Genomic DNA, 17,530 nt, shown 5'->3' on the forward strand with positions numbered 1-17,530 from the left:
TTTTTTTTTTCCTTAAAAATTCTACTAAGTGTAATTATGTTGCCTTAGTAGTATGTATTATTTAACTCTAAGGACTCTGGGTAACCTTTCTTGAGTCAGGTTCTCACTATGTAGCTGACCTACCTGCTCTGTAGACCAGACTGGCCTTGAACTCAGATTACCTGCTTCTGCCTCACCAATCCTAGGATTATAGGCCCGTGTCATCTGTGAGTCATGTATGTGTGTGTGGACTCTCAAACAAACATAAATAAAAACAAATCCTTAAAAGGAATACTGATATGTAAGTAGGAAAATAGCACTAAGAAACCCATTAGTTTGTATGTTAACAAAAGCTTAAAAATAAAAAAGGACATAGTCACCACAGGCCGGAGGAAGAAAGGTTATTTTTATTTTTTTCTTTTATGTGTATGTCTTCATGCATGTCTGTGCACATGTGTGCAATGTCTGCAGAGGTCAGAAGAGAGAGTTAGATCCCCGGGGTGGAGTTACAGGCAGTTGTGAGTTTGCATGTGGTTTCTGGGACTTGAACCTGGGTCCTGTGGACGAGCAGCCAGTGAGTGCTCTTAGGTGCCGAGCCATCATCTCTCTAGCCCACCAGTGGGATTTAGAAAGGCATTCCTCTCGGTCTAGATATCACAGAAGCCAGAAGCCACAGCCATGCTTCACAGCTGGCCAAGCCTGGATTGAGAGTTCTCTAGGACGGGACACAGCTCAGCAGCACCTGGGTGATCGATCCCCTGGCCTCGACTTCCAGCATTTGTAAAACAGAAGCCAAAGGAAAACCCTTCAAAGCGTCCAGGAATGTGAACTGGCTCTTCAGCTAATTGCCGGGTAGCATTTGGAAGATAATCTCTAAATGATCTCTAAAGGTGCACTGAACCCTAGAGCCCAACAGACTCAGAAGTTAGATTCCCCAGAACCCAGAGGCCAATCAATGTGTGCCAGAAAAGCATTATCTCCAGAGAAGATATCCTGACCACTCTTGCTTTCTTGCTCTCCCTCATGAGCAAAGGGATTTCCTTGGCTTCAGATTCCCTTTGTGGTATGAAAAGGTACTAAAAACTTTCCCTTCATGGAAAATGAGATACTTTCTCTTGACAAAGCAACCCACAGCATGAGACAGCTTACTGTACACAGTGAGCACTCTAACAGTCAGGGTAGCACAAACAGCCCCAGGATGAGATGACTAGCTATTATTCCAAGTGAATATTCCGCTGGCTCTGCAAGTCACTGGGTTATTTTCTAAGGTACTTCTCACTGCTGCTGATAATTTATAAAAGCAATGCAAACTACACGGGTTTGGAGAGACACACCGTTAATCCCTAACTTCCCTAAACAAAGTAAGTACACGAAATAAAAAACTCACAATGAGCAAATCTATAAATCTCAATTTAGCAAAATATCAGCATTTTTAAAGACATTCAACTAAACATACCTAAGGAAACAAGAAGATACTTTAGTTGTGTAGGGGTGTTTTTGTTGGTTTTGTTGACACACACCTTTAGCCAGGCTGACCTCTAATCACTCAGCACCCAAGACCGCTCTTGCTCTTGCTCTTGCTCTTGCTCTTGCTCTGAGCTTTGGACCCTCTCATCTCTACCCCCAGCCCCACCCAGGTTCCCTGGCACTCAGGATCCAACCAGGGCTTTGTGCCTGCTAGGCAAGCACTTGAAAGAGCGAGCTCTATACCAACCAGAAAAAAATCCTCCCAAAGTTTAAAGTTGTTTCCAGCTAATCCAATGATAAAATTTCTTAGCCACATTATTTATTCCTCGCCCCTAAAGGAAGTTATACAGAGCAGCGAGTCTGTGTCCTCTGATAGCAAAACAGGCTTGGCAGCGCTCAGATTAACTTTACCTACACAGGATCTGATCAGCCATAAAAACAAACTGCCACAACCCCTGAATTCTCAGCAAATAAAAGAGAAAACCCAAGATGGAGGGGCTGGAAAAAATGGCTCAGCGGTTAAGAGCACTGACTGGTCCTCCAGAGGACCTGAGTTCAATTCCCAGCAACAACACGGCGGCTCACAACCATCTGTAATGGGATCTGATGCCCTTTTCCAGCATGCAGATGTATATGGAGACAGAAAGCTCATATGCATAAAATAATAAATAAATCTTTAAAGAGTTAGAAAGGAAGGAAGGAAGGAAGGAAGGAAGGAAGGAAGGAAGGAAGGAAGGAAGGAAAGAAGGAAGGAAGGAAGTCCAAGATGGGAAGAGGTGTGTTTGTATAGCCATATATTTAAGTGACAACAGTATAATGTACAGGGTTATGGGTACCAAGCACTGTTCTAAGCATTCACTGTCACTACTGCATTTAATCCTCACATCTGTCTTGAGAGACGATGATTATTGTTGTTTTATTCAGGAAAAGAATTTTCAAGTTTTAAATTACTTTTGAAAAAGGTAGACCATTAGTGGTTTGAATAGTAGCCTACTATCCTGTAGATGAGCTGGCTATTTATGATATGAGAGTCCTCGCTGTGTAAATTAAGCTGGCTTATCTTATGGATTGCTATTTCTAAAATCCAAAGAACTCCCTTTGCTGCGGATGAGGCAAGAGTGCCGGGGAGCTAGCTCCCTCTCTCCCTGATGGAGGAACCTGATGGTGGTTGTTTCCCCAGCACACAAGACCTCTGTTTTCCCGTGAATCTTATTTCCAATCTGTGTTGGTTTTCTTCTTAGCCAAGGAAGCTGAGGCTGGCTAAATTGGTTAGAAGTAGTCTGGGCTCCTGTATTTAAGCACTGTGTATGTTGGCTGTAGACATAACAATAGGGGTTAATGTAACAGGATGTTATATGCAGCCTTTCCTGTCTCCTTTGAGCCTCTGCAGCGGTCTCCAAGGTCTAAACCCAAATAACAGAGTTGAATGACCCACATCTAAGAACAGCACAAGGCTGACTCTGCAGTTATCACCTCCAGATCCCTCTCAAGGATATGTGTCAACTGTGATGATCATAAGGGACAACAGTAAATAATGCCTTTAAAGGTACAAGGGGGGTGGGGTGAGAATACTGTGGGCCAGGAACCCTGGGGGTCAAGGGAAGGGAACCTCATGATAACCATTAGGTGCTAAACCAGGATCCCAGAAATATGTAAAGTAGGAGGACCTGATATCTGACACCTTCCTAGCAGATAAAAACAGCTGATTCACAGCTAGATTTTAAAACCAGTGTGGCTAAGGAGGAGACTTAGGCCACTTGCAGCATTTCCAGAAGACCTGAATTTGGTTCCCAGCATCTGCACTGAGAGGCTCGAAACTGTCTGTCTCTGGCTGCAGGGTTTCCATTGCCCTCTTCTGGCCTCTGGCACTCTCATATACATGGTATACACATAAATAAAAATAAATTCTTAACAATGGCTTAGGCAAGCTAGGTACCATGGTGCTTACCAAAGTGTCTGATGCAGGAGGATTTCAAGGCTGAGGTGACTCAGGGCTACATAGCAAGACTCCATCTCAAAATAAAACAAGTGGATAAACAAAATTTGCCTCAGGTAAAACAACTGAGTGAAGTTTCAACAGGAGAAGTTTTACAAACTATCACAATGTGGGAAATTATATACAAAATAGCTTTAATAACATAAAACTTTTAGAATTTTAGAAATTCACTAGAATTCAATATTTAAAAAGATAATTAAACGAATTTTAATCTTTTTATCGAATTACCCTGAAGAAATCTTTGAAGCCAGAACTGCCCTAAACTGAAACATGACCACTTAACAAAGGTTATTTCAGAATAACTTTCTGCACACCATACCAGAAAGACAACCAAACCTTCACTTCCCAAGTGTTCAAAGACTGCAATTTTCCCTCAGACACTCAAAAGAGGCAACTTAAAAAGTTTTAAAAGTCACATCTCAGGACTGGTGAGATGCTTCCTGCTAGGGCTGACCATCTGCATCAGAGTCCCTGGACTCACACAGTGGAAAGAGAGAACCAACCCCTCCCCCAACACAGTGTCCTGGGATCACATGCATGCCGTGAGAGGACCCACACAAATAAATTGGTAAATAAACTAAGTAAGCGTGTTTTAAAGTCATAAAGTAACACTTGTAGAAAACGTGGAAGTACCAAGGCAGGGGACAGCTGCAGGTCTACCCCCGCCTACATAATCACTGGGATAATTTGCTGTTTCCTCCTGGCCTTTTTTTATGAGTGTATTTTTATGTAGCTGTAATTAGTGTATATTTATAATTGTAGCTTCTTGTTTTTCATCTTAAAGCTACATAAAAGGATGGCAATTTTCAAGAGTTTAGAACATAAATCTATATACATTCTAACATGTAACTTCCTGTCTAGTTCTTAGCTAGAAGCTGGAATTCTCAGTTTTCAACTCAAATTCCCAAATTATATAGTCTATATGCTTTGCATATTTCATCTCACTTGGTGTATTGGTTCGTTTGGGTTTTTTTTTTTGTCACCTTGTCATAAATCTAAACATGTCTAGGAAGAGTGGCCCTCGATTGAGGAATTTCTCCCCGATACTGGCGTGTGGGTGTGTCTGTAGGGCGTCTTCTAGATTAATGATTGCTTCAGGAGGACCCAGGCCTCTGTGAGCAGTGCCATCCTGGGTAGGTGGTACCTGGGTGGTATTAGAAAGCAGGCTGGGCCAACCACGGAGGGCAAGCCAGTGAGAAACTCCACAAGCCTGCCTCTGCTTAAGTCCATGTACTAAATTCTATAGACAATGGAATGTACCAGGACCCATATACCAAAGAAATCCTTTCCTCCTCAAGCTGCTTTTAGCCACAGTGTTCATCACAGCAGCAGAAAGCACACTAGCACAACTGGCCATCAAAGCACCAAGAGTAAAACTTCTTCTACCTGGTTGTTGAACAAACGTCTCAACTCACTCCGCTTACCATTGTAAACACTAGAAACACCCCTTCCTGTGGGAACTGGATCACTAGGCTTGCAATATATCAAACACCTTCAGACCACAATATCACTTAGGAACAATTACAGTTATTATTAAGTTACTAAAACACTTCTCTCCATGAACAATGGGGCTCTAAAGCCATCAGATGGAACAAGAAAGACACACCCCTATCCCCAATAGGCCAGAGAAGGGTAAGGAAAGCCTTTGCACAGAAGAGATGCCACTGGAGCAGGAAGTAGCTTTCCCAGAACTAGAACAGAACGAGGGTGCTCGGACCAGCTGAGAGATGCAATGTGGGCTCTGAGCCAGTGGGGGCAGGCACTGCCAGCGTCGCAGCCTCTCACCCACACGAGGTTAGCAAGCAAACAGCAGCACCCTGACTGAATATTACACAACTAGTAAAAAGGACAAGTTAGAGAAGAGTGTCCAGATAGAGAAGGATACACAAATACAAGAGGGAAAAAAGCCAGGGGGAAACCATGCTGGGCAGAGTAGAACACTTACGTAGCTGGCTTGATTCCTGGCATCACAAAATAAAAAGCTGTTATCTGCATTTTATATGTATCTTTAATAGACATAATCCCTTTTATTTCTAGTATTAACTAGAATTGCTGTTATGGGGTAGGTCTATTACTAAAACACACTGCCAAGCACTTTTCTAAAGTGATTGGTGACACCCTCACCAGCAAACAGGAATCTAGTCCCACCTCATCTCGCCTCGCCACCCCTTGGAAGTGTCTCTGTGAGCTCTGGCCCCTCTAGTACACAATGGCATCTCATGATTTCCAATTAAACTTCTTCTTCCTCATCTCTTTCTTTTTTATTTATGGAGATGCAGCCCTCGCTTGCCTTGACCTTGTAATCCTCCTGCCTCAGTCTCTAAAGTATTACAAGCAATATTATATGTGCATGCCACCACACCTGGCTCAAACTCATTCATTCCGTGCCACACAACTCTTCATTGCTATACAGTTACGATCATTTTCTAATTAATTTTATAAGCCATCACACTTTGTTAAATTTTGAGTCTCATAATTCCAGAAGCATTGCCAGTCCAGAACAGGCCAGTTCTCAGACACTCTGAGTCAGTGTGTGCGGATCAGAGATGGTAACTCAATCACAAACATAGAAGACAGGAGAAAACCAGGAATGCAGAGAATGACAGAAGCCAAGAAGACTGAAGAGACCAAGATGTGAGCGTCTGCTGGTCATCAGGTCCCGGGCAAGAGCAGGCTCAGAGGCAAGAAGGGGGCTGACGAGCGGTGACAGTGAGTCCAGAGTGGGTGGGGCACTAAGGAGCAGCATGGCCACTGTAGACAGTCAGCGAACCCAAGGCAGCAGTGTACAATAGGTACAGGCTGGGAAGGACACGGCTGCAGGAGAGCTTTGCTTTTTCAGACAGGAAAGAAGTAAGTTATATTTAAACCTGGGTGGGAAGAAGTCGGGAAGGAAGAGGAAAGAAACGAGGTTAGAGAGCAGAAGGCCCAGAAGAGAAGGGCAGGAGTCTTCAGTGGTGGGGGGATGGGGGGTGGGGGGGGCGGTGGGGGGGGAGACAGCGGCACCAGGAGCAGGACCGCTCTCCCATTGCAGCAGGATCTCGAGGAGAAGCGCAGGCAGATTTGCAGGTTTAGGGACTACACAATGATGAAGTTCTAGCTGAGGGCGTTTTGCTCTGTTTTGTTTTATTTTGTTTTTTCATGACAGGTTTTCTCTGTGTGGCCCTGGCTGTCCTGGAACTCAGACATCTGCCTGCCTCTGCCTCCCTGGCACCTCCCCCCACCCACACCCACACCTCTGGGTAGCTAAGGGTTTTTATTGTTTCTTTGTTTTGAAATAATAGGCAAGATTGTCTGCTGAGCGTGAAAAGAGAGATGAAGCCAAAGGCTTAGAGAGTAATGAATATCTCATGAATATTTGTTTTTACTTTAGTTTAGTAAAAACAAACAAGCAAACGCGCGCACACACACACACAGCAAAAGCACAAGGCAAAGGGGCTTCGCACACACATGCTACACTAGGGCTCCACCCTCAGCTATAGCTTCAGCCCTACAGAAGATTTTATTATATATAAGTACATTGCAGCTGTCTTCAGACACACCAGAAAAGGGCATTGGACTCCATTACAGATGGCTGTGAGCCACCATGAGGCTGGTTGCTGGGATTTGAACTCAGGATCTCTGGAAGAGCAGTCAGTGCTCTTCTCTCCAGAGCTGAGCCGTCTCTCCAGGCAACCTGCAGAGGGTTTTAAATAGAAAGAGTTGGGATTCAAATCCTAGCTTCCTGAGAATACTGCCCTGTTTGTTTGCTTGTTTTGAGATAGGGTTTGACTATAGTAGCCCAGGCTAGCCTTAAACTTCTGAGCCTCCTATCTCAGCCTCAGGATAGTCTTTAAGAGCTGCCCAATAATGAGCTGTGGTTAACAGATTAGGGAATGACTCCTCCGCTGACGCTGGATAACGTGATTCATAGAGGGAATGGACTACACGATTCTTAAACTCCCTCAGAACCTGGGCACAGTACTGAAGAGAATAACTTAAGCCAAAGATAGGAAAATCAGAGGCCACCCTTATCTGGGGGAAGGCCTTGCTTCCGGGCGTGTACCTGGAATGTCAGTGGAGCCCAGGAGCCCAGGATATGAAGTCTGGGTTCAGTGTGCTGGTTACAGCTCTAACCCAGAGCCCTGGAGGGGCTGGATGATGCCTCAAGGTTCCTGGGCTACAGGAGACTCTGTCTCAAAACAACAAATGTGAGGCCTAGATTAAGGGCTAAGAAAGGGGATGTTTGTGGAGAAACTGAGTTCTAGGAAAGCAACAAGCAGATACAGCAGGAAAAGGGGAGCAGCCACAATGTAGGGTGGACCGATTCAAAGGAAAGCTGCAGAAGGAGCAAAAGTAGTAGAGAATGCTTACACACACACACACACACACACACACATCACCATGTAAGTACAGCATAGAGTTTAGATCAAATATTATTTCATTACTCTTTTCAATTCCAACATAAATCATGTAAATACTAAAATGAAAAAAGATTCATTAGCCAGGCGGTGGTGGTGCACATGTGTAATCCCAGCACTCTGGGAGGCAGAGGCAGGCAGATTTCTGAGTTTGAGGCCAGCTTGGTCTATACAGTGAGTTCTAGGACAGCCAAGGTTACACAGAGAAACCCTGTCTCGAAAAAAACCAAATCCAAAAAAAAAAAAAAAGAGAGAGAGAGAGAGAGAGAGAGAGAGAGAGATTCATTAGGCAACTTTTCCTGAGCATAAATTACTTCCAGTCTGGAAAACACATGGACGATGCACAAGTCAGGTTCTCTTGGAGTCTGTTTCCCTCTTTTGCATTTTACTGGGTAAGGGTTGGAAAGCCAGCTGGGACGATGAGCCGCCGTAAGTGCTCAAAACAGCAACCGGCAGCAACCGGCTCAGTAATGGACGTTTTCAGTCTTAATACAGAACACATGGCACTGTTCTTCACATAAAGAAGGAACGCCAGAATTCCATGCCTTCTAGAACACACTGTCAAGTCACGATGGGAGAGGAATCAGTTCTTTCTGTGACAGGGTCTCACTGTTGATCCCTGTCTAGCCTGGCGCTCCCTTTGTATACCAGCCTGGTCTCGAACCAAGAGACCCATGTGCCTCTGATGGGATCAGACAAGGTCAGGCTAAAAGACTCACCTTAAAAAGCCACTTTTTCCTTCAAGGTTTCAAGTGTTTCTGGTATAACTAAATTAGCCAATTATGGCTCTTCCTCAAAACTGTCCTTAAATAAAAATGGGAGACTGGTAAGTTATGTCTCTTATTTTTATTTGAAAAGTTTCATTTGTTTTTTTAAAAAGACTTATTTATTTATTTTTTAAAGATGTATTTATTTGGTATGTGTGAGTACACTGTAGCTGTCTTCAGACACTCCAGAAGAGGGAGTCGGATCTCATTACAGATGGTTGTGAGCCACCATGTGGTTTCTGGGATTTAAACTCAGGACCTTCAGAAGAGCAATCTGTGCTCTTAACCGCTGAGCCATCTCTCCAGCCCAACTTATTTATTTTCATTTTACACATATGAGTGTTTTGCCTACATGTATACAAATGTACCACATGTGTGCCGTGCCACGGGGGGGGCCAGAAGAGGACATCACACTCCCTGGATGTTGTGTCATGTTGGTATTGGGAACTAAAGCCAGACCCTCTGCCATCGCAGCAAGCCTTCTTAACTGCTGACCAATCTCTCCAGCCCCAATTACTTGTCGGTCTGTCTGTGAGACAGGGTCTCCTGATGCCCAGGCTGGCTGTGCTCACTGTTTAGCTGAAGATGACCTGAACTCCTGATCCTACACCTACACCTACTTCACCTAGGGGTACAAACATTCTCAACACAACCAGCCTATGTGAGTCCGGGATCAAACCCAAAGCCTCTAGCATGGTAGGTGGTCACTCTTATCAGCTGAGCTACACTCCCAGCCTCTCTTTGAAAATATCTGAAAGGGCCTGTTTTAAAAGAAGTATCTAAGGGCTAGGGAGTAAGGTTCAGGCTGACTTCAAACTCCCTATGTAGACCAGGACAACCTTAAATTTCTGATTCCCCTGCCTCCACTTCCTTAGTACTGAGTCCAGGCAAGGACCACCACACCTAGTCATGCATGATAGTGGAGGCTAATCACAGGGCTTCAAGGAAGTGACACAGGCACTCCACCGTCCAGCCAGAAAGCTGTTTAACTTTCAACTAAAACACATCTGAATGCTTTATGACGAGAGTGAGTCTATCTACTGGTGTGAACTTCAGCTGGTTAATTCTGAGATACCACCAGCCACTCCCATCCTAGCCTCTGGACCTTGCCTGATATCGGCACCTCAATGCTCTAGAGACACTTCAAACCCTTCAGCACAGAGACAACCCCATCAAGTAGAAGACAATAAAGCCAGATCCTCTGAGCTGTGCGAGCTAAGAAGTGAAGCCACTACTGTTGCTTGCCCTCCACAGCTGAGGTTCTGGAGCACTCCCAATCCCCAGGTTTCCGGCCTGCCCTCCCCTCCTCCCTGGACTTGTTTCTTTCTCCAGTTCCTCTTCTGCTCCACTGGGAGTACCAAACCAGACCTCACCCATCCACCTATCTACATATCTCGCCTCACCCAACCACCTATCTATCTTATCAACCTTCAAACTTATCTCCCAGCCTTCTGCCAGGCTCCAATCAATACAGCCACCACACAGAGCATCACTGGGCAATCTTAATTACTTCCAAAGGAACCCTCTCTGGTTCCATTGTCTCAAGACTCAGTTACAAAGTTCTTACAATATACAGCTTCTCTCCAATAACAGACTCTTACATTCCCCGCCCCACCCCGGAATCATAGCTTTACAGCAAGTACTTGTTAAAAATATGTGCTACTTCACAGTATAAAAAATACCCTCAATACTGTATTCTACAGTGAGAGGTTTTTCTCACTTAACCACTCACTTCTTTATTCCAATCAGAGACCTGAACCCCCACACTTACCTAGCAATTGCAGTAATCTAATGTAACAAACAACTGTGCTCTGTAATTTTCTTTTTCTAGATTATTTTTAGTCCAAGCAGCCATCCCTGCACCTCTGACTTTAGCAACTAGGACGCAGTTCTCAAATATATTTTATAGCCACAGATTCCTGGTTCTCATTCATACCCTCCCCTGCACGGCGGACTCCTAGTCATCCTTAAAAATCAAATTCAAGCGTGATACCTTTCTATCAGCCTGCCTTCCTACCACATGTAGAATAACTACTTCCATCATTGTTTCCCATTAAATTCTGTCTAGCCCTCTGTTATCACACTAAAACATAACAACTTGATTGATTGATTAACTGATTGACTTGGGACAGATTTCCCTTCTTAGCCCAGGTGAGCCTACAGAACGTCCTGGCCTCCTGCCTCACTCTTTTGTTTGTTTGTTTGTTTGTTTGTTTTGGTTTTTTCAAGACAGGGTTTCTCTGTGTAGCCCTGGCTGTCCTGGAACTCACTCTGTAGACCAGGCTGCCCTCGAACTCAGAAATCCACCTGCCTCTGCCTCCCAATGCCTCACTCTTCCAAGTGCTGGAGCTAGAGGGATGTCCCACCATGCTTGGTACATTTTTTTTTCTTGTAGCTAACATTTAAATCACGGTTTGAAAACAGGTATTTTTAAACTTCTTATTGAAAAACAGATACCTCTTATATTGCTAAGATAATACCCTAAGTAGCTGGGAGTTTAAAAACAAGAAGAATCCCATGTCATTCATCTCACACACACACACACAAGTTTTACATGCAAAGTATAATTAAATTGTAGCTTGGACATGCCTCTATATCTTGTAATACCAGTTTTTCTGTCTGTTCCTCTCTCTCTCTCTCTCTCTCTCTCTCTCTCTCTCTCTCTCTCTCTCGTCTGTCTCATTTTTAGTTCATAAAAATTCTTCTTTTAAATGCCTATTAGATTCCACTGGGTCTTACTGAATTGGAAACTCAATATAGAGATTGAGGGTTGTGTTCAGTGTTACTGCAGCTTGATAGCCTAACCCCGTGATACTTAAATTAGTGGCAAGAAAGTTACTCAGTTTCTCTATGCCTCTCAGTGAGGAGCTAGTGATGACAGCATCCCTCATTAGAGCCTTTTGCGGGGACGAAATAAACTAATACATGAAATGAATTCAGGGCACTGCCTGCACTGAGGAGGACTCATAAACAGTAGTTGATACTCTTATTGTTAGTCAGCTTTCAAAATAGCCTTTCAGCACGTACTTAGCCCACTCAGCAGAAGGACTGCATACGCTCCTAGGCAGGAGTGCATCCTTCCTCTGCATGCCTGCAATGTAAGTTCCAAACTACACCTTGGGATTGGTGCTCAGTAAGTAGGATGAATGTAAGGTATTTGCCCTATAAGATCAACACATTACAAATTCTCAGTGAACTCATTATTCAGTACAGAATTAAAGTTTGTTTTTAAAATAGTTTTAGCCAAGTGTAGATAGTGGCAAACACTGAAATCCTAGCACTCAGATCTAGATAGAATTACTGCATGTTTCAGGCTAGCCTGAGCTACATAATGAGTTAAAGGCTAACCTAGGTTATATAGTAAGATCCTGTTTCAAAAATTAAGTTTCACTTCAGAGGCAGAGGCAGGGAGATCTCTGGGAGTTCCAGGCCAGCCTGGTCTACCAAGCTAGTTCCAGGACAGTGAAGCTATAGAAAAAAACCCTGTCTTGGAAAACAAAAAACCCAACCAGACAAAATGTTTCCAAAACCTATTCTCCAACTGAATTGTTGAAAATATTTAAATAAAACTTTTTCTTTTTAAAAAAAATATTTATTTATTTTTATTTTATGTACATTGGTGTTTTGACTGCATGTATGTCTATGTGAGGGTGTCAGATCCCCTGGAACAGGAGTTACAGACAGTTATGAGCTAGCAGTGTGTGCCGGGAATTGAACCCAGGTCCTCTGGAAAAGTAGCCAGTGCTCTTAAATGCAGACCCATCTCTCTAGCCCATAAAACTCTTTTTCTATAAGTTCTTTTTTTTTTTTTAAAGCAGGATCTCACTATAGCCTTGGCTAACCTAAAACTCTCCCTTATGTAGACCAAGCTGGCCTTGAACTCAAGAGATCCACTTGTCTCTCCCCCATGTGATCAGAGTAAAGGCATGCACCATTACACTGGACTAGTGATTTGTTTTTATTTATATGTATATATATGTGAGCATATGCTACCTGTATACAATTGTCCTTAAAGGCAGAAGTAAGCATCAGATCCCATGTAGCTGGAGTTCCACATAGGTATAAACTACCAGACATGGGTGCTGGGAACTGAAGTCAGGTCCTCTGGAAGAGCAGCAAGTGTTCTTAACCACTGGGTCATCTCCAGCCCCACAAATAGAACTCTTAAAGCGGCACAAGATTATTTACTAGTAATTTTCCCTCTAGCACTCCACTAAAATCCATTGTGTTATGCATTGCTCTAAAATCCTTGCCTATAACAAGGATCACTACAAATCGTTTACAAGTAATATGATTTCCAGTTGGAGCCAGGGATGTGGCTCTCTGATAACAGTAGTCACAAAACCCTAGTTTCTTTTTTTTTATTATTTATTTTTTATTTATTTTATTTTTTTTGGTTTTCGATTGAATTATTTTTTAAAGATTTATTTATTTATTTATTTAATTTATGTATTTAAGTACATTCATAATTGTATTCAGATCCACCAGAAGAGGGCATCTGATCACTTTACAGATGGTTGTGAGCCACCATGTGGTTGCTGGGAATTGAACTCAGGACCTTCCGGAAGAACAGTCAGTGTTCCTAACCACTGAGCCATCTCCCCAGCCCCAAGACTCTAGTTTCATCCTACAAGGACAGAAAAGAAGGACTAATGACTTAGCTCAGCAGGTAGGGGTGCTTGCTACTGAGCCCAAGTTCAATCCCCAGAACCCACTCAATAGAAGGAGAAATTAAGTTTTACAAATGGCCCTCTGTAGTGCCTTGGGTGCCCACACATTTACATATAATAAGCATTATATGTAAATTTATGCATTTCCCAAAGCATCTCTCAAGCTCTGTAATATGAGAAATTTTTTAACAGTGGTTTGGTTTTTTTTTTTTTAATTTATTTATTTATTTTTTTGCCTTGTTACGGAGTCACACGTATCCCAGGCTGGCCTCAAACTCACTATCTAGTAAGGAGTGACCTGGAGTCTCAGAACCCCTCTAACACCTCTCTCATGCTGGGTAGGATGGCAGCGGTTATGAAGTACTGGGACAGAACCCAGAACTCTGCATGTTGGCGACAAACATGCCCTAATGTTAAATTTTAAATAAGAAAAAGAAAGAAATTGCTTACTGCTCTCAAACAACAAAAACAAAAAAAAAAAAAAAACACTGATATTTCTGCATCTAAAAAAAAAGTCTATTGCCACATTCAACAGACTAATGAAAGGCCTTGAGTCACAATTACTACAGTTCCTGATTTCTGTCTTTGAAATGACTCCAGATCACTCTTAAGTATGTAGTAGAAACCTCGTGGTTACAGACTGCTATTTCTTTTTAAATTTCCCCATCTCTCCTAAAATCCATACACACATACACACGTGTGCGCACGCGCGCACACACACAAGTAAAGAACACAAATGTCTATAATAAAAACTGTACCAAAGCCACATATTAATTTTGTTTTAGAGAACGCAGATCTTATAAGAAGCCCCTGAATTTACAAAAATAAATGAAAGAGTCTTGCTTTGAAGCAATACTTTCAGCTCACTTTATCAGATATCTTCAGCTTATCTAAGGCAAAGTAACAAATTTTCTGATTGGTACAAGCTTCGTGGTAAATGGTAAATGATTCCACTACAGTATACAGATAGCATGCTATTTTAGAAAATATGTCATGACTCAGTTAAGAATAGCTCTGGTCTTCAAACAATGGTGATTGTGTGGAAATGACGCTTAGATAACTTATTTACATAGTAAACAGAAGCTAGAATTTTTCTAACATAATATAGGAGAATCAATAGCTTTAGGATAAAGGTTTATAGGGTGCCTACTGTGTACTAGGCACTTAGTAGTTTTACAGACTATACACACGCTCCAGGGTGCATGTGTGCGTATCAAACAACAATGCCTGACTTTTGTAGTGAGAACACCTATGGGCGTCCCAGTCTTACACTCCGGGGACACAAACCGGGGAGAGTTAACCCTGGCGGAGGTGTGACGGTTTGTTTGCGGGTCTGAGCTCCAGAGCTAAGCCTTTTGACTCATGATCTAATCATCATCTTCTCTCCTGATTACTCCACAGTCGTACTCCAGTCCCACTGTCGGATTTTTACTTTAAAAAACTACTCGACGACTTCCACTATCGTGCTTGCCCCGTTGTTCTGAGGCAAAGCGCGCGCAGACGCGCTTTATCGCTTGTTTGAAGTGCTCCGTCCGGGCACGTCCAAGTTCAAGACCGCCTGATAGGCGCGTCTCCTCCGGGCGGCGAGCGCCCCGGCTCCCCGGCCCTGCGCCCCGGCCCACGCCCGCGGCTCCCAGGCTGACTCCCGCCTTCCCCTGGCCCGAGATACCCAGCTCTCGGCTGACCACGGACACACGGGACGCCATGGGGCGACGCCAACAGCTGAGTTGCCGAGGTCCCATCGCCCCACTCCCCGGCTGCATCCCGTCGCCTACCTGCCTGGGTCACGACGCCGCCTTGCGCAGGATCCCAGACTCCCGTCGGCCGCCTCTGGGATCCACAGCCAACCTCTTCGTCCCGCCCCCGCAGGTCCGCAGTCCCCGCCCTCCAGGCTAAGACACGCCTTCCTTCGGCCTGGCCACGCCCCCGAGCTCGCCTAGTCCGCTCCGCCCCTCCCGGCCTCTCCTCGAGGCTCCGAACCCACGCCAGGTGGTCTCTCCAGAGACCAGGGCGCTGGGGTACCAGTGTGCGCTGGACCGCGCCGGTTCCAAGCTGCAGCCCCTGCCCAGGCTTGGAGCCAAAGCTGTACCTCCGGATCTACGGTCTGTGCGACTACACGCTACAGACCCTTACGGCAAGGTAGAGCCTAGTAGAAACAGAGGAGCCAAACAGCATCTCTCTTTAAGAAAACCCTAAAGCAGCTCAGGAAGCAAACAGTCCTCGGGAATGTCACCTAGAAGAGAGATGCCAATAACGCACCTGGCCCCAGGTTTGGAATCCCAAGCCGGATGCCTTTGATGCCAAGTCCCGGAGCCTCCTCGGTTGCCACACCCGGTTGAGACTCACGCTAAGCGCTCCCTACCACACAATCTTGCTCAGGTATGCACATGGCTCTGTGCCTGCTGCAAGAGTAGCCCAGTTTCACTCTGCGAGACTGGGATGAGTGGAACCTATTTTCCAGCACGATCTAACTGCCCCACCTCACCGCGCCCCGCCCCACTCCACCCCACCCACTCCATCCGACCTTGTGTCTGGTAACCAAACTTCCCTTGCTTGTTCACACAGAGGTACCAAAATAGAAGACTGCCACAGAGAGGTGTTTAATTACACATCTCGATGACTGCCACTAGCCAACTCACCCAAGACAAAAAAAAAAAAAAAAAAAGACAGCATGTCCCAATCCCTTGTGAAGCTATGAGGTAAGGGACAATAAAGGATTACTTTCTACCGTGAGGGAGTATAGACAGTTCCTTTAAAATACTCTAGTGAGTTAATAAATGTGAATATGGTTTGGAAGAAATTGTAAACTCCATTGAAGCCTTACCTAATGTGTATGTCTTTAAATGTAGAGATGTGTATTCTTTATTATTTTTCAAACTTCTCATCCCCCTGCCCCTGCTTCTGGAGTGCCAGCATAGTCCTGAGCCACCACGACTAACATTTAATCTAATCTCTTTGGAAAGTATCACAGATTGTTGTACAAGATGAAATTTGGGACTAAAACAGTGTTTTTAAGATTTACCATTTGAACTTTGCATCCAAGAAGATTCTTTAGCAGATGAAGATTCGAATTCCAAGATGAACAAATACGTTAATTTACATGTGTGTATTCTACTGCCCTCTCATGGGTAAGATGGAGCTATACCTCCTGGTGATAGGTGTCCTTTAAGACTGAGGATAATATTTAGTAATTTGTATTATTTTAGTGACCAGGAAGCCAACATGAAATAAAAATCAGGTTCTTGATAAATATTCACCAAACAGAAATTTTAACATCAAGAATGGGGAAGAGGAGTCTTACCACACAGCTAGTACAAGCATGTCCTAAGGGACACACCTAAGCTCACGGCTACCTGTGCAGAAAGTGAAGACACGCAGGAATTTGCTCACATTTCATTGTGATAAGTCTTGAGGAGTGTTGTCTCCACATATTTTACAGCCTCAGGGCCGAAACACTTGAAAGTAGAATGAAATCTTCCTTATGCTTTTGGTGTCCAAAAAAACAAAAAAACAAAAAAAACAAAAAACAAAAAACAAAACCCCAAAAAAACCCTTCATGTTTAGTCCGTAATCCCTTTTTTAATAAATTGAGTGAATCACTGGGCAGTGGTGGCGCATGCCTTTAATCCCAGCGCCTGGGAGGCAGAGGCAGGCAGATTTCTGAGTTCGAGGCCACCCTGGTCTACAGAGTGAGTTCCAGGACAGCCAGGGCTATACAGAGAAACCCTGTCTCCAAAAACCAGTAAATAGATAGATAGATAGATAGATAGATAGATAGATAGATAGATAGATAAATTGAGTGAATTATCAACCCAACCACTAGATGGCAACACAGTTGTGAGCAAATATAATCTGGGTAGCTGGAACATCGCCTAACAGGAAGTACTCTCCTCTCTCTCTCTCCCTTTGCCTTCTGTCTGCCTGTCTGTCTATCTGTCTGTCTATAGATAGGGTCTCACTATGTAGCTTTGGCTCCCCTGGAACTCACTATGCAGACCAGGCTTATTTGAGCTCACAACCTCTGTCTCCAGAGTGTTGGGACTGAAGACATGCGCCACCATACCTAGCAGGGATATTTCTAACAATTCCCGAAGGTGTCGTGCTTCAGCAAGCTAAGAATCACCTGCTAGGATAAATCTTCCCTCAGTACTGCTCACAAATGTTCATTTTCTAAGCTTTCATATAACTGGTCTGACCTTACCGAAGAAAACCACTGTTGACTTATGCTTTGTCAAAGAATTTTTAAATGGTTCC

General features: G+C 44.0%; 1 protein-coding gene across 1 annotated transcript in view; it reads right to left on the bottom strand.

Moving 5' to 3' along the window:
- Dennd2c (DENN domain containing 2C) overlaps positions 1-15,139 on the bottom strand; it is a 75,811-nt gene extending 60,672 nt beyond the window's left edge. Inside the window, exon 1 of the mRNA XM_052179615.1 lies at positions 15,052-15,139. The gene's annotated coding sequence lies outside the window, so the exon portion shown is untranslated. The remainder of the gene's footprint in view (positions 1-15,051) is intronic.
- Positions 15,140-17,530: the final 2,391 nt, after the last annotated feature.

Source organism: Apodemus sylvaticus, chromosome 4 (assembly GCF_947179515.1).
Source record: "Apodemus sylvaticus chromosome 4, mApoSyl1.1, whole genome shotgun sequence".
Taxonomy (NCBI): Eukaryota; Metazoa; Chordata; class Mammalia; order Rodentia; family Muridae; genus Apodemus; species Apodemus sylvaticus.